The sequence below is a fragment of the Silene latifolia genome, chromosome X, assembly GCF_048544455.1.
Source record: "Silene latifolia isolate original U9 population chromosome X, ASM4854445v1, whole genome shotgun sequence".
NCBI classification, from domain to species: Eukaryota; Viridiplantae; Streptophyta; class Magnoliopsida; order Caryophyllales; family Caryophyllaceae; genus Silene; species Silene latifolia.
The window spans coordinates 106,565,352-106,587,761 of NC_133537.1; the positions used below are offsets into that span (position 1 = coordinate 106,565,352).

General features: G+C 43.2%; 1 long non-coding RNA gene across 1 annotated transcript; it reads left to right on the forward strand.

Annotated features, from left to right (window-relative positions):
* Positions 1 to 20,288: 20,288 nt before the first annotated feature.
* On the forward strand, positions 20,289 to 20,796 carry LOC141621528 (uncharacterized). Its single transcript, XR_012532416.1, has 3 exons — positions 20,289 to 20,457; positions 20,544 to 20,642; positions 20,770 to 20,796. It is a non-coding gene; the product is annotated as an uncharacterized LOC141621528 (long non-coding RNA).
* The last annotated feature ends 1,614 nt before the right edge of the window (positions 20,797 to 22,410 follow it).

The window sequence follows — 22,410 nt, forward strand, 5'->3', positions numbered from 1 at the left end:
GAGGAGTATTTATAGACTTTCATCTTTTGTCACGTAGTGGCCAAGTGGCCAAGTGGCAGAGCAGGTGGAAAGACTGTTCTACCCTCGGCCGAGGGACCCATGGCAGGCCGGCGGGCCCTGTTGACTCCATGCCGAGGGGTCTTGGATGTGAGTACGCGGATTTGTCTCCCGACTGGCTAGTTGTGGCCGAGACCGAGGACAAGCCGACAGTGCGTCGGCTGGCCAGGGTTGTCCAAGGTGTTGACTTGCTTTGGATATCTTTGACCTTGCTCAATATGTTGACTCGGTCGTGGTGCGAATATGCCCCATCAATTTGCCCCAGGCGTAGTCTACATGCCGTGGATCTTCGATGAGTGTTGAGCGTATTCTCGCGCAAGTAAAAATTTCGCCCCCGCTTCTTCTACCTCGGCTTGGTTCTCGCTTAGGCCGCACCAGTATCCCCCCTCCACATGGATGTGTAAAGGGCATCAAATGTGGAAAAGAAAGTGTATTTGGACGAGACCGAGGTTGTGAGTGCCGTGTGCTTTTGATTGCCCCCGGTAGGTCTTTGCCAAGCTTGGTTGAATCGGCGGGCCGTTTCGGCAAGTAGATACCAAGGAGCGTGTTGAAGAAGATACGTCGATTGGCATTCTGTCAAGGAGCGTGTTGGAGAAGTTTTGTAACTGTTTGTCGATTGACATTCCATGGCTGCATGCTTGACACGTGGCTCGGCGTTGATTGGTTGACGCTTCATGGGCTTTGCTCTGATTGGTCGGATTGAGTGGGCTTTGCTCTATAAATAGGGCAGTTAGCCCCTCATTTTGGCTTTCCACATTTTATTTTCAAAAAATTTTCTCTTGTTTAGCTTTCCTTTCGCAGAGTTCCTTTCTCTTTCTAATTTCTCGAAGCGTTTACTCGGTGTAACACTTCCTTCCAAGGTAATCAAACAAATTCTTCAATCTTTTTTTCTTGTTAAATATTCATTGTCATGTCTTTCAACTGATGCCGGACCTAGTAATCCCGCGCCGGGGCTTCCCGTCGCGCCACGATAAAGAGGAGGCATCGGCGCCATCCCGATAAGGTCCAGGGGCCCTAGGTCTCCTTCTCCTGAGGTTGATGATCGGTATTTGGATGGTTTCTCGGATGATGATGATGATGTTGATGACGGTGATGATGATGGTGATGATGAGAAAGGACTCATTCCGACGAGGAGAGGCCGCATCTCCTGGATCACGGCGACGCCTGTAAGATCGGCCCTGATCGTGCTTGGACCAACAAGTTCGCCAGTTGTTCTGGCCCTGACTTTTTCGAACATCATTTCTCCTTGGCGGGGAGTATAGGATTGTTATTCCTAAAGAGGGTCGGCCGTCTGTTGCCCTCCCCGGGTTGTATCGGCGTATATATGAGACACTGGAGTATGGGCTCCGGTTTCCTCTAAATGTATACGTTTCTTTGCCATAATTAAAGCAATGAACGTCGCTGTGGTACCGCATCCGTTGGCCATTAGGACGATTGTTGGCTTTGTGTGGCTATGCCGATTTAAGGGGAGGCCCCAACGGTGAACCTATTCCGCCGGCTTCATCACCTTCGATTTGAATGTCCAAGGTGGCAAGGGGTGGTATAGCATACGGCATCGAGCCAGGTTATATCACCGTCCCCAAGCTTACTTCCTGCAAGGACTGGAAGGCACGGTGGGTATATGTTGAGGTTCCGGGGATTATCCATCGCCTCGGTCCTTCCAGCACCGCGTCAATTTGCGGTGCGAGAGCAAAGGGGAGCGTGAGAAATATGTCTCCCGGCATAAGTTTAAGATGGACGCCTTGAAGGTCCATCTTAATGCGGACGAACGGCGGGCAATGAAGTGTTTGAGGCGAGAAGGATGGGACGCCGAAGGGATGGATGCCCCGACGCAGATCATTCTTCAAGATGAGCCGCTCACGCCACGTCGGCCTCATACCGGCCCTCGAACAGGGTGAGTGGGGTCGGTGTGAGGCCCATCTCTGCTTTTAATGTTTCTGTTTTCGAACCTTGATTTATTTCTTTTATTTAACTCTTGCTTCGTTTCTCTTAGAGACCGTTTTGGCCCGGATCTGTCTGAGGAAATCCTCAAGAAGATGGGACTTGACAAGGACAAGAAAGTTGTTGAGTTGCATCCGAAGGCCGATACACGTGATCGCAGACCGGCGCCAAACGACCTCATGGATCGGCGATTGAAGGCCCTAGATGTGACGGCGGCCCGGCGAAGGTTCTTGTGGTAACGTCGCGCCAAAGCTTAAAAGCGACGTCTTCGGCGGCGACGGGCGTCAACTTCAGTTCCACCTCCAATCCCCTGCGGTCAAAAGGAGACGGTGGTGGTCGTCGATATTACCGATGAGGAGGTCACCGTGGCGGAGGAATCTCCTCTCTTACGTAAGAGAAAAAGAGCTGCTGCCGCACGCTACCGCTACCGAGGCCAAAGAAAGAAATGGGGCCAGTAGGCCCTCCGTCCAAGAAGCCCAGATCGGTACGGATCTAACTCGTGGCTCGATTTAGCGGTTCATTAGGCGTTCCCGATGACAGCTCTCCGTATGTCAATGAATGTTGACATGGATGCTTTGTCCGCATTTTTGGTAGATCAACCGCCGTGATCTCACCGGTCCCTCGAACGGCTTATTGAGAAGCGACGACCGCGCAGTGTGATAAAGATGCCGCCGTCATCTCCTCCTCCCGAAGCCTTCCCCCGCCCGCATTAGAAAGATCTTTGGCGAAGTGGGTGATATGGGGTGCTCATATTATGGAGCAAGAAAAGGTCATGGCGAAGCCGCCCCACGCCTTGAGCGACTCAGCTTGAGCTCGCCGCGCGAAGAAGGAAGCCGAGAGGGCCAAGGTTGAGGCCGAAAAGGCGGTCCTTCCGAGCGAAAACTTCGGGAGGAGGACGAAAAGGCGATCCTTGCCGAGAGAGCCAAGGTTGAGGCCGGGAGGCCGATGCCGCTAAGATCCGGAGGAGCATGACAAGCTTCGAAAGCATTTGACTTCACCGTTAAGAAGAGGGAAGAATGGAAGTCTATGTATCGGCTTCGATCGAAGTCACACAGAATACAAAGGCAATCCTCACCCAGAGGGAGGAGGACATTGAGACGCTCCAAAGCGTCGTTCTCCCTAACATGTGCGCCAATCACGGGACTGGCCGAAGAAGTCGCCAGTGGAAGTGATCGGAGAGCTCTTTCTCGAAGGCTCCTTTCCGTGGCAAAGATTTGACGAGTGTTTGATGATAAGCTTGATGCTAAGGCGAAGGCCGCGGAGGAGAAGGCCGCGGAGGAGGCAAAGGTGAAGAAGGAGGAAGAGGAGGTCGGAGAAGGCGCCCATCGAAAAGGCGAAGGCGGCCGGGGAGGAAGCCGAGAGGCTAAAAAGGCAAAAGCCGGAAGCCGCCAAGTCGATCTCGGGTCGCCCACCAAAGATGATGATCTTGCGATGTCGCCGACGACGGGCAGCAATAGGCATAGGGAGACGGGCGGTCGTCACCGGGTTCACCCTAAGCATCTCGGATAACCTGTTCGGGGGCCAATTATTAAGCCTTTCCTCCCCGCCATCTTTTGACACTTCATGTCTTATGTCTGTACCCTTTTGCTGTTCCTTCTTTTTGTAAACTTTGGTAGGTAGTGTTTAGGCTATCCCTATGGGGACTACGTCGACTTCTTCCTTGTATTTCTGTAAACATTTTTAATAAGAGTTTGTTTATTTTGCCTCCGGCTTGGCCGAGGTCTTTTCTCATTTTTGTCGAGTTGTCTTCCTTCGTTATTAATTGAGCGCTTTTTCTTTCGTTTCTACCTTCGGCTTGGCCGAGGCAGTTAGAATGCGTATCTCAACTGTACTTAACGTTTTTAAACATGTTGGCGTGTCGGTCGCTTCCTCCACCGCCCGAGGCAGTCAGATTTGCGTTTCCCAACCGCCGTTGTGAACATGTTAGCGTATCGGTCGTTGTGTCCCCGTCACTCTCGGTCTGGCCGAGGCAATCGGGGTTACGGCGCGATAGCGTTCGTATCTGTAGACGTGTTTATCGCTTCCTCTTTCACTCTCGGCCATGCCGAGGCGTCCGATTTGCGCTTCTCAACCGTACTTATACGTTCCTAAGCATGTTGAATCAATCATCGTGGGGCAAGTCGCGTTTCCTCGTCACCCCGGCTTTGGCCGAGGTGATCGAGTTTACGTTTTGACTGCTGTTGTAAATATCTTGGTATGACTATGGAAGGGACATTTCACTTTGATAGAAAACTTGGAACATTCTTCATTATATATAATCAAGCGTTGGGGTGCCTACAACGGTCTCGGACACCTCCGCCGCTATACAAAGTATTTTCTAAGATTGTCGGTGTTCCAGTGGCTCATTAGAGGCACTCCCCCCATGTCTGTTAGCCGGTATGTATCCGGCCTCATTTCTTCAACCACTTTGTAGGGTCCTTCCCAGTTGGCCGTCATTTTGCCATGGATGTTTCCTTTGTTGGTGGCGGCTGACTTTCTTAGGACTAGATCTCCTACTCTTAAGTCTCTTTTGTGGACCCTACGGTTGTATGCTCTTCTCATTCGATTTTGATATACTGCCAAGTTAAGCCGTGTCGTGTCTCGGCTTTCTTCGACAGTGTCTAGGGAGACTCTCGGGCCTTCCTCATTCTCGACCGGGTCAAAGGTTTGCCTCCGAATGTTGGCACCGATGCTTGATTGGCGGGACGGCTTGGACCCATAGACCGGGTGGAATGGATTGTACCCGTTGCTTCTTTCTCCGTGGTTCTAAGGGACCACAGACGCCGGTAGTTCATCAACCCACCTTCCCTTTAGATCTTCAACTTTCTTTTTCAGCCCGTTTAGGATTGTTTTATTATCGCCTCCTTTGCCCATTGCTCTGAGGGTGGCAGACGGAAGAGTATGCAAACTTGATACCGAGCTCTTCTAGCCAGTTCATCACTATGTCACTCCAAAACTCTCGGCCGTGGTCAAACACCATGACTTGGGGTAACCCAAATCGAGTTATGACGTTCTCCCAGATTACCTTTCTTACGGCCGCCGTCGTCTTGGCAGGTACCGCGACAGCTTCGACCCATTTGGTGAAGTAGTCGACGGCGACGATCAGGTACTTTATTCCTCCGGAGGCCGTTGGAAATGGCCCCAATAAATCCATCCCCTACTGTGCAAAAGGAAGGGGACTAAGCACCGGTTGCAGGTCTCGGGAAGGTGCATGTATCACCGGAGCATGCATCTGACAATTTTTACACTTCTTGGTCTTAGCTCTGGAATCCTCAAGCATGGTAGGCCAGAAGTAGCCGGCTCTGAGAGCTTTGTGGGCTAGTGTTCTTGCCCCCATGTGATGTCCACAGATGCCTTCGTGAATCTCTGTCAGTATGAGCTCTGCGTCGGTTGGGCCGACACATTTCAGAAGTGGCCTTATTACGGACCTTCTATACAACTCTCCTTCAAACACCAAGTACCTTGCGGCGATCCTTCTTTTCTTCTGGGAGAGACTGTGGTCCTCCGGTAACTCATTTGTCAGTTTGTACTTCATTATCGGAGTCATCCACGTCGTCTTGGCTTCTATGTCGCCCACCATGCCGACGGTCTCAGTGATGCTTTTAGCATTCCTGATATCCACCAAAGACGGTCCTACGGTGACATTCTTGATGGTAGAAGCGGCAAGTTTTGAGAGAGCGTCGGCTCGGTTGTTCTCGGACACTGGGAATGCATTGGATTTGGAAAGATTTCAATTTTCTTTGTGTCGCCTTTTACCCTTTCCGGTATCTTACCATCCCGTCGTCCGAGCCTCAAACTCTCCTCCGATTTGGTTAGTAACCAATAGTGAGTCCTGTCTTCAACACAATGTGCTCGCTCCGCAGCTCTAGCTAGCTCGACTCCGATTATCACCGCCTCATATTCGGATTCGTTGTTTGAGGCCGAGAAGGTAAATTTCAAGGCGTACTCAAACTCGTCCCCGTTTGGGCTGATGATAAGGATGCCGGCTCCTGAGCTGTTCGCCGTGGAGGACCCGTCGGTGTATACTTCCCAAACTCCGGGGTTTGGTTCTTCTTGGTATGTGCACTCGGCCAGGAAGTCTGCGAGTGCCTGCCCCTTTATCGAGGGCCTCGGCTTGTATTGAATGCCGAAGCCGGATAGCTCTACTGCCCATTTGATGAGCTGCGCCGGATTGTTCAAATTTTTCCAATGCTTTCTCCAATGGTTGGTCGGTTAAGACCGTCACGGGATGTGCGTCGAAGTAAGGTTTGAGTTTCCTTGCGGCAACGACGATTTAAGAAAGGCCGCTTTTTCAATCGGTGGGTAATTTCTTTCGCGGGCAACGATTGTATGGTGACAAAGTAGATTGGGTGTTCTTTGCTTGTCTTCTTCTCTCGATGATTACGGACCGACCGTGGCCGAGGTAATTGCTATGTATAGATATAGCGTCTCCCCAAAGATCGGCTGGACAGGGTCGGGAGAGTTTGAAGATGAGCTTTCGATTGCACGAAAGCCGTGCTCTGTTCCTCCCCCGGTGAAGTCTTTATTCCCCTTCAACACTTTGAAGAATGGGGTGCTTTGTCTACCTGACCGAGAGATGAAACGGCGAGAGCCGCCATTCTCCCGGTCAACATCATAACCTCTTTTCGATTCCTCGGCTCAGGAAGGTCCAGATTGCTTGGACTTTCTCGGATTGGCATCAATTCCCCGGCACCGACAAGCACGCCGAGGAACTTACCTGCCGGACACCAAGTTTCATTTCATTGGGTTAAGTTTCATCTTGTATTTCCTTAGTGAACAAAACGTTTCGCTCAAGTCGGTCAAGTGCTCGCGTCGACTTTCTTTTACAATAGCATCGTCGACGTAAGCCTCGATGTTTCGCCCTTTTTGATCTTGAAACACTTTGTCCACCAGCCTAGTGTAAGTTGCGCCATTGCGTTTTCAAACCGAACGGCATCATTTTATACATGTATGTGCCGTGTATGGTGATTAATGCGCACTTAGGCATGTCTTCTTCGGCCATGAATACCGATGGTACCCTGAAAAGGCGTCGGCGCAGGCTCAAGATAGTGTAGCCTGCCGTTGCGTCTATTAAACTATCTATTCGAGGCAAGGGATAACAATCTTTAGGACATGCTTTATTAAGATTTGTAAAATCCACACACATCCTCCACCCCCCGATGACTTCTTCACCATTACAACATTTGCTAGCCACTCGGGGTAAGTACAAGGCATGATAAAGCTCGCCTCTAATAGTTTGTCTACCTCGGCCTTGATGGCCTCATCTTTCTCGGCCGAGGAGTTCCTCATCTTACGCTTGACGGGCGAGCGTTAGAGAGTACGTTCGACTTGTGAACGATCACCTCTCGGCTCACACTGGCATCTCGGCGGCCGAGTACGCGAAGACGTCTTTGTTCTTCCTCGGCAGGTTCGGGAGGTCGGCTCGAACTTTGGCTCAGCACCGACACCGATAGCTACGGTGCGCCCGGGTCAATTTCTATTTGTTCGGTCTCGGCCCCTCGACCATGCCGACGCTGTTGGTGCTCATCGGATCACCCTCTGTTGTAAGGATGGGCTCTTCCCCTTCTCTCGATTTCTTCGCCACTTTGAGGGATTGCATGTTACACCCTCGCGCGATATTTGGACATTGATGAGTTTCGTCTCTTTCGTCCTTTGAGACGAGCTTTGCGCTTCCCCGGTCCGAGACATACATCAATGTCGAGCCGGATGGACATCACAAAGATCGGCCTCACTCAAGGTGACTCGACCTATGAGGACGTTGTAGGCGGACGAACCGTCAATGACCACGAACTCGGAAAAAACATTCTTGGCCGCACCGTCTTGGCCAAACATCACCGGCAATCTAATGGACCCCAGGGGTACAAGGCCGGCCCCCGAGAAGCTGTATAGTGGGTTGGTACAAGGGCTCAGGTCCTCAATCTTCAGACCGAGATTGAGGAAGCATTCCCTGAACATGATGTTTGTGTAGGCGCCTGTATCAATTAGGCACCTCTTAACCAAGTGGTTGGCTATGTCAAGGTGGACCACCAGCGGGTCGCTGTGTGGGGCTACGACTCCTTCGTAGTCTTTCTTTCCGATGGTTATATCGGGGACGGTGGAAGCGGGGATCGCTGTGGTGGGCACAAAGTTGATGGCTTGGTATAGCTCATTTAGGTGCCGTTTGTGCCCATTAGCCGATCCGCCGTTCTCGTTTCCTCCGATTACCACCTGGATCACTCCCATTCTCTGGAATACTGATTTCCTGTTCGCCCGTCGGAGCCGGATTACGGGTTCCCGCCTACGTACTTGTTGAGAGCCCCCTTCAGGATCGGCTCCTCGATGGCGTTCTTGGATGCCGATCGTCGGTCTTATGGCCGGCCTGGCCGTGGTAATCACAGAATTGGCTTGTATCGCCCTCCGCCTTTGTCTTGGGGGGTCTTGGCCATTTCTGCCCTTCACTCTTGCTCAGGGCAAAGACCTCGGCCGGTGATTTGACCAGGGGGGTGAGACCGTGATACTGCTTTTGGGTGTATGGTCCCGAACTCCCCCCGGCGCCCGCCGAGTTCTGCTTCCTGTTAGATTTTTCAGACCGTGACCGATCATTGTCACGGCGACCTTCGTCAGCATTCTCCCGGCGGCTCCTCCTTTCCTGGTGCCCAGTTTCACTGTGGCCTACCCAGGTCTTGTGGTAATCCTCCACCTTTATGGCTTGGTCGGCCATCCTTCTGGCGGAGTCCAGGTTGAGGTCCCCGCACTTGATCAGCTCGTTTTTGAGCTCGCCTTTTGGCAGGCCCTTCATCAGTGCGAAGGCCGCCAGTTCGGTGTTCAGCTCACGGATCTGCTGAGCTTTTGCGTCGAACCTCTTCACATAGCTTCGTAGAGACTCGTCCTCCCCCTGTCGGATAGTGAGGAGATCCGATGTCTCCATGGCCCTTCGCTTGTTGCAAGCGTACTGGGCTATGAAATTATCCCTGAGATCGGCATAACAGTACACCGAGCCATTAGGTAGCCCTTTGTACCAACTTTGGGCCATCCCGTGCAGGGTTGTTGGGAAGACTCGGCACCATATCTCATCAGGCTGCTCCCATACCGACATGTAAGACTCGAAAGCCTCGGCGTGGTCGGTTGGGTCACTGTCCCCTTTGTATGATAGGGGCGGCAGCTTTAGTTTGGTCGGCACCGGAACTTCGAGGACGTAGTCATGGAGGGGCTGTCTGACCACGTGCCGAATGACACGCGGCGATCGGCTCCTCGCATCCCTAGTCCGGCTTCTCTCCCGTAGCGGGAAGGGCTTCTTGTTATCCGACTCGGTGAGTCGGGCTCCTTTCTTCGTTTCTTCGTGGGTGGCCTCGTTGTTGCCGCGGCGACGCTGTCCTCCCACGAGGTGGGGAAGGACTTTGTCCGCCATCGACACCACGGGCACCGCCGCGTCCTTGCATGCTCGGCTCCTTGTATTGCTCGGTCAAGTTGATCGGAGTCACTTTATGGGCCCTGGTCACTGCGGGTGTCTTTGCCGTCACCGTCGTTGTGGCGGGGTGATCGGCGTATTACCCATCAGGTCCAGGAGCGACTTCGATTTTTTGCATCGACCACATGTCCCATGATAGTGACATGGCGTGGCGGCGGTGTTTGTATTATTGGCATCCCGAACGCGGTTGAATTACCCGGCCGGTGGGGACGCCCAATCTCGGTGTGGTGTGTGTCATCTCGATAGAATGTAGTTTCGTCGGTCACAATTACTTCAGTTGCTTCGACATCTTCTTAGCTTGTTGGGTGGGTTTTGTTTTTTTTTTTTTTTTTTTTTTTTTTTTGTAAGGGATTTGACTAGCTTTTAGTATGGTTTCCCCACAGACGGCGCCAATTGTTCCGGGTATGATTACGGAGCAGATTTGTTACCACGTGAGCTTGTAGAATGATGACTTTGCTTGACTCTTCCTTTCGGCCTCTCCTGAAACGATGAACAAACTGAGGGCTCGGCTTGGTACCGAGCGAACTCACTCCGACGCTCAAGTCAGTAAACTTAAAGGGATTAAGTTGTGTGTTACTTGACACAAAGTATATTGTAGAGAGATAAGGGAGTTTATACCAGATTAGTATGTTTAATTGATTATTTGCGGATCCTTTCCTCAATGAGGGTTGAGGAGTATTTATAAACTTTCACCTTTTGTCACGTAGTGGCCAAGTGGCCAACTGGCAAAGCAGGTGGAAAGACTGTTCTACCCTCGTCCGAGGGACCCATGGCAGGTCGGCGGGCCCTGTTGACTCCATGCCTAGGGGTCTTGGATGTGAGTACGCGGATTTGTCTCCTACCGGCTAGTTGCACAAAGCCGAGACCGGCGGGACAACAGCCCGATTTCGCGGCTAAGGGTCATCCAAGGTGTTGACTTGCTTTGGATATCTTTGACAGGCTGCGTCGGCTAGGCTGTCCAAGGTGTTGACTTGCGTCGGCTAGGCTGAACACATTACATTGTAATGATTATTCTAATACATATTACTGCTGTTAGAAAATTGACTGATATCTTATTCTTTTTATTACTTCCTTCATTTTTATATGATGTATCCATTTGTTAAATATATGAGTGGAGTATTTTAATAAAATGGGTACATTATATGAGAATAGAGGAAGTATAACCGAGTTTATTTTAGATACGGAATCATATAGCATATTTTCTGGCTCAACATTGATAAAAAAAAAAAAAAAAAAAAAAAAAAAAAAAAAAAGGACAACTTTTTCTCTTACATCTCATATTGGACATGCATATGTGAATGAATAGTTGCATACTTGGTAACTCCACTAAAATATTACTCCCTCCTATTCACAATAAACCTCCATTTTATTTCGACACAAAAATTAAGAAAACACACTACCCCACCATATAAATAAATTTGAACCACAGAAATACACTGCCCCACCATACAATTAAATTTGGACCACACAAACACTTACCAAAAAAGGAAATAGGGAAGTTATTGTGAATAGACGGAAATGGAAATAGGGAGGTTTATCTTGAATAGGAGGGAGTATAAATCTAAAGATCGGCAAAATGCATAAAGTATTATAAAAAAAAAATAGGTAACTTAATTATTGTTATGAAGTGTTAAACAACATTTATTTATGATCTGGTTAACTTGACTGATAAAATCATAGAGTGCGTAATACAGTATTAATTTGGATAAGCAAGCTGCTTATATTTCTTTCAGTTTTTTAAAACGTAGTTACTCTTTCATGGACATGAATTACTCTTTCACGGACTTTTTTCCATTCTTTGCCCTTACTCAAAAAAAAAAAAAAAAAAAAAAAAATCCTCTCTTTTTCTCTTCCTCTAAAAGTTAAATCAAATCCTCGCCAAATTACTCAATTATGAATCTTGCTTCTCATATTCATCAATCAAGTAATGATAATTTTGAGTTGAAAATATACACATCAGTTTTATATATATGAAATTATGTAGATCTAAATTAAATTAGGGTTTATGAGGAAGGGGTGTCACATCAAAATTACTTAACTTTGTGAAAACGTAATTTGAAACGAGTTAAGGGTAAGACAAGAACCCAAACTTTGCTAATTTTTCCAGTTAAGGGACTCAACGTTTAAACTTTACGGTTAAGGACCCGAGACTAACACGTTAAGTTCATATAATGAATTGTGTGTAGAATAATTAGCATTTGTAACCCAAGATGTGTGAGTCTAGTGGAATTCCAGGGTAAACTCAAAGCCTCCTAAGGAGGAATTGCGAGGTCCTGGGTTCGATTCCCTAGATGAACACTTTCCTGGGCGACGCCCGGAGAGAGGAATAATCCGCGGGAAAGAACTCGCGTAGTGACAGTGCGCGCAGCGGGGGGGGTCCGTCAGATCCGGGAGGATCCAACCTCCTCGTCACCAAAAAAAAAAAAAAAAAAAAAAAAAAAAAAAAAATTAGCATTTGTAGAAGTCTTAATATATGAACAAAACCCAGTTACATAGAATGGGAAAAATAGAGCACGATGCAAAAAAAATCTAAACCAGAAAATAAACATTCAAGTTATGCAATTGTTTAATTTCTTCTAGCATTGAAAAACAGCGGTAAATTTGTTCAAACTCATAAGAAATAAAGCCAACAACACTATAATAGCAAACCAAAAGGGATATGTTAAATACGATTTCGAAAAAACTGTCACGAAACAGTCCGAAACTTTCCGATCATATTCTCAATTAACGGACTACGTCTGGACATAAGATTCGAAAATTACCATGCTCAATAGAACTCACATGTTACTAACAAAAGTTTGTCATAACGGAGAAAAACAGAGCACTGGGACCGAATTTGTGACTCCCTTTACTTTGTTAAAATCCAAGTTGTACCTTCCAAATTCCTTATCATGGAAGCGCATGAACGTAGCTGCTTCACTAAATCGAAACAAAGTTCATGAAAGATATGGCAGATGTTTATGATTCTGGGTATGTACTGGGTTTCCAATGCTAGTATTTTTTTTTATTAAAAAAGAAAAGAAGTCTACAAGTGAGGTGTGAGGTGTGGCACATATTTTAGGTAAGCCATATACACTTTGTATTATATGAACTCAACGGTGTTAGTCTCGGGTTCTTAACAGTAAAGTTTAAACGTTGAGTCCCTTAACCGGAAAAATTAGTAAAGTTTGGGTCCTTGTCTTACCTTAACTCAATTTGAAACAGTATAGTTACAAACTGATATTAAAATGAAAACAATTGAAGAATTACATGTGAAAGTGGGACAAATTAGGTGAAAATTAATAAGAGGAAAGAGAAGGAGATTGTAGTATGGAGTACGTCATTTGCTATAGAATTTCTAACAATTATAAGGATTTGTTTTCCACGTTGGACAAATTTGAGTCCCACTCGGTTTGTGCAACCAATTTAGGCGGCGGGTGGTGGTTGAGATATGATGGGAGGAAGTTGAAAAGGGGAATTGAAAGCACTATAAGAAAAAGGTTGATTTGCAACGGACTAATTGCAACGAACTGTATAAGCCGTTGCTAAGTATTACTTGCAACAGATATTATTATATTTGCAACGGATATTAAATTATGCAACGGCTAAATGAAAATTTGCAACGGATATTAAATTATGTAACGGCTTAATGAAAATTTGCAACGGATATGCGTCATATCTATTTACCTGCCTAATAAATTTAAAGCTGGTTAATTTATGCAACGGATTTTGTAATGCATATCCGTTGCATATTGGTTAAACTCCTACAATTCCCAATAAACCATCATGCGCGGGTTTTATTTCCATTTTCCCTCTTTATTAAAAACTCATCTTTTATACTATTTAGACAAGTCAAAATTCACAACCCCAAATTCACAACCCCAACTCCTCCTCCTGATCGTGTGTGACGATTACTTTTCCAAAAAAAAAAAAAAAAAAAAAAAAGGTACGCGACCGCCGTTCGATCTCGTCCACAACGGACCATCGCAGTCTCCACCAGTACCACCGGCCGCAGCCTCCTTCCTCGCCCTCGACGGTATGTGTCGTCCCCTTCTCTTCTACAATTTTTTTTAATTTTAAATTAGGGTTTGATTTGTATAGTTTTATTATTGATTTTTGATGTTTTTGGATGTTTGATTGTTGAATTTCGATATTTGTTGAGTTGAAATTGGATGTTTGATTGTTTAGTTGAAATTGGATGTTAATAAGTTAATAAATTAGGATGAAAATCATATCAGAATGTTAAAAATAAAGTGAGTAGGGGGCATTACAATGGGAACCACGATGTTAAGTGTACAAACTTCTTACATATTCAGATTTTAGTGGTGTAAAAGCGCTCGTGTGTGTATGTGTGTGCTGCATTATTTGCAGCTGACCCTGCTCATGTACCTCTAATTGCAGTCGAAATTAATGGTTGATTTAAAGTTCCCAATTTTTTAATTTTTTTATCTTATTCTGTAAATAGTATCAGAAGCCTATACAGTCTACGCCCATGGTTCAAAATCTTGACCGAGTTGTATCGGATTTTCAACCGAGATTCACCGCGATGCGTCTCCTTCTGTGATGGCCACTTAAGGACCGATGCACTAGTAGAAAAACTCCCTATCGTGTCGCCGCTATCGTGGCGGTTCTAATAGAAAACGACATAAAAGACAAAAAAAATTGGCGGGAAACGAAATTTTTATGCTATAGTAAGCCTATTGTGGCGGTTTTAATAAAGAACCGTCACAATAAAAAAAATTATTTGTGTCGGTTTTAGGTTAAAACCGTCACCATAGGTCATTTTTTACGGTTATTCATACAACCGACATTAATAACGACACTAAAGATAATGATAAATGACAACAGTTCTTTATCAAAAACCGCCACCAAAAACTTGTATAGCGGTTTTAACTACAATAGACATATTAATCGACATATTAAAAAAAGACTTTGCTATCACTTAAACAACTGATTACTCCGTATTATTTTGCGCGCGCCTCTTCACATACCCTAATCCCCAAACCCCCCCGATTCCCTCCTAATCAGTTCCGATCCCCTCAATTCAACAACCGCCAAACTTACAATTGCATCTCGCCGCCATCACTGCTCCTCTATTACCATGGCCATTATTTTCTAACTCTAGGTACCCGTCTTTATCTTTCTACTTTTCGTTTGGATTTTATAGGGAACTCGTCATTATCAGGAACTCGTCATTATCCCTGCTTGAGATTGAAGAGAGGAGAGACCATCAGAAAACCCAGCGACATCTACAGCAAATCTATCGTCAAGTTCAAAGAGAGTCAAGGTTCCTTATGAACCGTCAGCCGCCATAGTTCCATCTTTGCCCGATATCACCACTACCTTTGCCTGATACGGTCTTTTTCTCTTATACCAGGTAAGCTTTTTCCGTTTGTTTTCTTATAATAATCATTGCAATGACTCTTTTTTTCCTTTATTTATTCTGATTTATCATTGAATTCAGTTTTTCTAATTATGCCAGGGCTTAGGAAATCAACTTTGTTCAATCATGTTAGGGATTAGGGTTAGGCTTTTCAATTAAGCATTTTAGTCGATTAAAATTGAAAATTATTGCAGTTTAAGACTGCATTTTTATTGTGGGGATTAGTTAGGGTTAGGCTCTTCTCCGTTGTTGATGTTTCCTATTTTTTAATTAAGAATTCGAATGATTAAAGATGTTGTAAGTGCAAAATGTATTTGGGGGGAATAGTATTAGAGAGTATGACGATGATGAGTATGGATAGAGCAAGGAATTTGGCAGGTTATGAATTATGATGCACAAATCTCAATCCCTTTCACATTACTCTATTATTCCCTTTTCTTCGTCTATTAGGATATTTAACCATTAATTGGACTCGACCATTAGCTTAAGCCTTGTCCCTGTGTATAATTATGTGAAACCGAGCCAATTAATTGAGGATTTCCAGCTGAATTTTACCGCTATGTGTGATCGCAATTACAGAGTTCCGCATTGTTGGTCCAACTATTAATTGTGAATTTTTCTAGCAGTTGATTCTATGTCATTTGTAATTGGAATAAGACAAGCACACTCCTCTTGATGTAGTATACGTGAAAAGAAGGTGGAATGGTGGATGGTTCTACAATTTTTTTTTAAATTATGGTTCTTCCATTTCCACATAAATGAAACTCTGCAGCTTAATCGAAGTCCTAATAAGTAAAGATTATTGAGTGAGACATAATAGCTAGTCGTATATTATAATAGGCTTTTGCTTATTCTTTCAAAATTTGGTAAAATTAAATGACGCATTAATTAATACTTCCTCTATTCCATTGAATAGTTTGCATTTGCTTTTAGCACAAAAAATAAGAAAGGGCAAAAATGTGGGGTATTAATTGTTTGTTTACTAATTTAATCTTTAAAACCCCACCAAAAGGTGTCTTTGCAAAAAGCAACAATTTTACAAAGTCCACTGTCAACTCACTTTTTCCCCTCCAATTTTCGTCAACTCACTTTTTTCCCTCCAATTTTTGTCAACTCACTTTTTTCCCTCCAATTTTCGTCAACTCACATTTCTTTTCCCTCCATTATTTCACAAGCAATGACTGAAATTTAAGATTTTCATTTGGAAATTTCATTTCCCTCCCACTTTTCATAAACAATCAAAAAAAAATTTGAGACATCACTTGCTGAAAGTTTCAATTTTTACAATGGCTTATAAATAGCCTCACTATCAATACCAAAATTACAAACATTCTTAGAGAGTAAAAAAATGTTAGACAATTTAAAACAACTCTAATACACCATCTAAAACAAACAAAATACTCTGATCTTGTACTAAAAGAATGAACAACAGTAGTGGTCATCAACAGTGGCCACCAGTAGCAGGCGGCAGCAGCCAAGAAACACCAAACCACCAGCAGCAGGCGGCAGCAGCATCTACCATGGATGGACAGCAACAGCAGTGGGTAGGAGCAGTGGCCAGCAGCAGCAGTGGGCAGCTTCAAGCAACAACCAACAACCAAGAAGCACCAAACAGTCAACAATATTCTTTTTTAAAAGAATGGATGGAAAGACGTCTTACCGTTCCACTGGTTGCTGAGGTTGATGATGATATCCCTTCACCAACCATTGAGCCAAAGAAAAAACGGCTCACCAACATTGAAATCAAACAAATTTGTCAAAGAATGTCACTAAGCTATGAAGGTGGAAAACTGAAGCATGGTCTAATAAATCATTTAAGCAATGATTATGGAGTATCAAGAAACACAATTGGCAAAATGTGGAAAAAAGTCCACACACAAATCAAAGACGGGCAAGTGATTAACCTTAATAGACGGTACAAAGGCAGGATACGAACAAGAATAATCGACTTGGAAGAGGTAAGAAAAATACCCTTAGAAAATAGAATGACCATTAAAGACCTTGCTGAGGCTATGGGGTTACCAACTACGACTGTTTGGAGATTAGTCCAAAAAGGGAAAATAAGGGTTCATACAAGTCCAATTAGACCATCTTTAACCCATGAAAACATGATGACCAGAATACATTGGGTCTTAGGCAAAATTTCAGCAAGTACTTTAAATGGGAATCTAGTTTATGAAGCCATGTTTAATGTTGTTCATATTGACGAAAAATGGTTTTATATGACACGATTAACACAAAGGTATTACGTTTTGAATGGTGAAAGGGTGCCACATAGAACATGTCAATCAAAGAGGTTTATTACTAAAATTATGTTCATGGCCGCGGTTGCTAGACCTAGATTTGACGAGGATGGTATATGTATATTTGATGGGAAAATAGGAATCTTCCCTTTTACAGTAACCGCACCAGCAAGAAGGGCCTCTAAAAATAGGGTGAGGGGTACTTTAGAAGTAAAACCCATAGAAAGCATAACAAAAGCAGTGACAAAAAAATGCTTATTAGAGAAAGTATTACCCGCAATTAAGGCCAAATGGCCTGAAGGAGCTAACAAGAGGATTTTTATTCAGCAAGATAATGCCACACCCCACATTAAAGGGACAGATCCCGACTTTATTCATGCTGCCAAAAGTGACGGGTTTGACATTGATCTAATACAACCACCCCCAAACAGCCCAGACTTGAACATCTTAGACTTAGGCTTTTTTCATTCAATCCAAACCATGCAACATAAGAAATCATCAAGGTCAATCTGTCAACTTGTGGATTCAGTTGTGAATGCATATGAAACAATCAGTTATGACAAACTAAGAAATGTTTGGGGTTCTTTACAAGCTTGCATGAATGAAATCCTGAAAGTGAAAGGAAGCAATTCCTATCCATTGCCACATTTAGGTAAAAAAAGATTAGTAAGACAAAGGAGATGGACAAATAAGTTAAAGGTAAACATTGAAGCCATGGAAATTGCATTGAATGCAATCAATGATCAGTCAACAACAAACTAGCATTTGGAAAGAAGTTCACAGGGGCAACATTTGAAGAAATTTCAGCCATGAAGACAGTTGGTAACTTTTTGTATGTTAGGCAATTTGTAACTTTTGTATGTTAGGCAGTTGGTAACTTTTTGTAAAGGCCTTATGTATTGAACTTCAATGAAACAATTCTCAGGAATGTTACATGCCATTCATCATTGAATTGCGCAATTTGGAAACTAAAATGTAAAGCATCCATCTTATTTAAACTAGGGGTGACATTTTAAGTTAGGATTAAAACCCTTAGTAAAGCCTCCATCTAATTTTAAGTTACGGGTAAAACCTCTAACAAAACTAAAGGTGGCAGTTTACAAAGATTTCAAACAAAACATAAAGCCTCCATCACTAGTAAATAGGGATAATTATTTACATGTAGTCTCAACAAAATTGCAATGGAAAGGCTATTTACACATACTGCTATACTTTCATTTCAATTAATGCCCTCAAAAAATCATTGGGCTAGAAATTTCAGGGAAACCTCAAACGGAAGATAAAGTCATCTGTATGAATGCACTCATTGATGAAGGGCAGCATAAAACCAGCAGGGTAAAACCAGAAATTCAATACAGCAGCCACCAACAGAAAGCAAGATAAGATAAATTCTAGCATAACAACAACATCACAGACGAGTTCAAGATAAGATAAATTCTAGCATTACAGCAGCGACCAACAGAGAGAAATAAGAAAACGACATGAAAAGAACAGAAAAAATCAAATATTTTTACTACGCTTACAAAGGCTCGATGAAACCTCATCGTCACCTGACGAGCTTGCCGGAGCATACGGATCAAAACCCGAATCCGTATCTGCAGAACCATTATACTCAACCTCCTCACCATTCTCATCTAACCTGAAATAATAATCTTTGTCTTCATTATACTCAACATATTTCCAACCTCGATATCCAATTTTATTGGTATCAATTATATCCATCCTAGCAACCTCAGACGAAGTATAATCTGAATCAGTAGGTCGGAAAACTTCAGCGGGGTCAGGCTCATTAACATCAACCACACCCTTAACCATACTTTCCTTCTTGACCTCCTTCTGAACCGTGTCCTTCACCACAACGACCTCCTCATTACCTTCCGCCTCAAGAGCCTTCTTCTTCGAACACCCCAGATCCGACTCTCTCTTGTCCCCGGAATGAGATGCCATTAAATTAAAACAAATTAATGAAAAAAAAAATGTTTCGTGGAAAAAACAAAAAAATATTCCCAAATAAACAGCTATAGGGTTTGATGATAATAAACCACCAAATTGATTATCTAGGGTTTGATGAAAAAATCGTAAATATCATAAATTAAAGAGAGGAGATGTTTGATTGAAAGAGTAAATTGTGTGAATAAATAAAGGGAGATGGGAGAGTTGATTTTATAGGCAATTCGATGCATGATAAATGAGGCGTTGGAAGTTGGATGTTGGGAATTGAATAAGGGAGTTGAATAGGGGGATTGAGTTGAATGAGGGAGATGAATCAGGGGATTTAATGAGGGAGTAATGAATCTGGGAATTGAATGAGGAAGATGAGGGTGGGTGAGATTAACGCAAGAGAGAGAGGGGGAGTTACAATTGAACGAGAAAAAAGTGAAATGAATGAAAGAGGTGATTTTTTAGTTAAGGGTATTTAAGTCAATTTATGAATAAATCATGTATCAATTAGGAAATGCAAACAATCAAGTGAAATAGCCTAAAATGGAATATGCAAACTATTCAATGGAATGGAGGAAGTATACACTAATGACTTGTTGGATGTGCTTGTAAAATTGGAAGGACTTGTTGTCCTTTAAGTGGTTTCACTTTTAGGATCATAAGTTTACATTGCCAAAAGTCGAGTAGAGGAGAAACAATATGTGATTGAGGGAGGAACAAGATGCTGCTTATAAGACTGCACTAGAAGCTGACAAAGTAATTCACTGGTCACTAAGAGCAATAGACCATTATAAGTTAAATGATAGAATAATTCGGATTTTTATGGGTGTATAGCATAATAATGAATAATATTTGAGTATGTATAAGAAAAGGGGAGAACAAGTGAAACTTACCAGGGACAACCGGTCACTAAGAGCAACAGACTAAACTGATGACACTAAAGGTTATGGTTAGTAGTTCAGTATAAAACTTTTGATTGTGATATTGCTATGGTCTGCATTTCTGTGGAAGTTGTAAATGATAATTTGAGGAATTTTTGTAATTAATTTTGTACGTAACTCAGGTTTAACTTATTGTTGCTTAGGATCTTCAATTCATGTTTTTTTTTTTACTTTAATTAATGATGAATTATCCAACTTATTGGTGCGTTTTTTACATTACTTTTCGATGATGGTAAGTTCTCTATTTTTGAATAAACAGAGCAAAGTGGATTATCCTAAAGATGAGGAAGACCAAGTTAGAGCTGCTTTTACCAAACTCTTCAAAACACGGCTAAGGACCATGGTTTGTCGGGCCGTAAAAAGCAAAATTGGAAATGGATGGGTGATGCACTCCATGCTGAATTGCTATTTGATAGACAGTCCGAAGAAGGGAAACAAAAATCAGCTCAAGCAGAGGCCAATCGCAAATCAAATGCAAAAGGTTGAAAAGCTTTAGGAACGCATACCATGGGCCGAATGAATTCTCTACTAGTGATGGAGAAATTAGTAAGTAACAAATTTAGCATTATAAGTTCAATTATGGGATTTCCTTCAGTGTTTGTGTGTTAAACTAAATTTGTTACCATGTTTAGGCTAATGGAGGAGATTACCCACCTGCAATTGAGTTATTGAAAGCAACAAAAACGAAGAAGACGGGAGGATACGTTTCAAAGAAAGCTGAAGAATACGTTGTAAGTTTTGATTTTTTTAAATGATTTTGAAACTTCGTCTTGCTGGTTGTCTTTGATTCCAACCCGAGTATTGAAATACAATGGAGGGATGTGTGAGGCTTGTGGTTTGATGGTGTTGAACTTTCAGCTGCAGTGTAGGCTTCAGATTCGTGTAGGCTTGGATGTTATAATGGTTTAGCTGTAGTGTAGGCTTGGATGTTATAATGGTTTAGCTGTAGTGTAGGAATTTAAATCATGTAAACTCTAGCCTCCCACATATTTAACTCCACTGATGAACCAAACAAAATGACACTAAATAGTAAATCCTTAAAAATAAATATCAAACCTCAACATTAGTACTGCGTAGGCTATCACGAAGAAATGGTTTGATGCCCTTCCCATGATTAGTGTTCATTAAACCTAGAGCATATAGAGCCCCGCCTTCAGAATAAGGACTGGACATGATGAGGTTGGATTGTCTTAATCGATTCAGTTATCCGTTATGTTCGGTATCTATTGAGGCAGAAATTAGTGCCCTTCAATCTCAAGGTGAAACGGATATCAATAAAGATAAAATCTACCTTGAAAAATGCGGCTTTAATAAGAAGGGGTTAGTTTTTGGTACTGGAGCCGCACGCGAGCATTACTTTGAACGCTCGGCTACTGGAAGTAGAGAGTCCAACAATATCGACCAGGATTATTCGCCCGGAATACTACCTCGACTTGTGAGCAAGAATGTTGAAACTGAGCTCCGCAACAAAGTGCTCGAAGACAAAGTACAAAGAATGGAGGCGTTTCTACAAGCAAAGTTTGGGTCTGACTTTGACCCAAATTGTGATAGCAACCAGTTCCAAAATCGAGACGACTTCAATGATGATGGTGGAAGTGGCAACTCGACATCAATCCCAACTAATTAGCTAGATTACTCCATAATAGCTAGACAACGAAATTGCTTAGCAAATTACGTATGGATTTTTTTTGAGGATGTTTTCAATGTATGTACTCTTTTAAATTTGCTAAATGAACAATTCCAAGTTTCTATATTGTTGGCTTCTTTAAAGTTTATTGTTTGATATCGTAACGAAATGGAGGAAAATGGATGCAGGAATGCTTGAATCTCCCATTTGTGTTTGCAACGGAAATTACAGGTTTTGTGACAGCTATCCATTAATTAAAAAAGTCAATGCATTTGTGTTTGCAACGGAAATTACAGGTTTTGTGACGGCTATCCATTAATTTAAAAAGTCAATTTGTTGACTTTTCCCTTTACTATGCAACGGAAAACATTTTTTTTGCAACGGAAATCCATCTCATAATTGACCAAACAGGTGCCACGTGGACCTCATTTAAGCAACGGATCATTCGTTGCAAATAATATACGTCTGTTGCATAAAAATTAGCAACACCGATCCGTTGCATATTTTTTCATTTGCAACGCCATATAAGCAACGCACCAGTTTGCAACAGATATCCGTTGCAAACTGTATATAAGCAACGGATTAAGGTTATTTCGCAACGGATTGGTCCGTTGCAAATAGGCCTTTTTCTTGTAGTGAAGGGGAAGAAAATTGGAGAATATGAGTGTTAAAATGACAAGGGTTTAGCAAGTGTGCATCAAGGTAACGTCGTCTACGGGTTCCCTCGTTATCAAAAAATAAAAAAAAATAAAAATGATAAGGGTAAAACGATAATTCATGTCCATGATTGAGTAATTCATGTCCACGAAAGAGTATTATTTAACTTTTTTTTTCAATATGTTAAATTGTAATTCTAATTGAGAGTAGATATC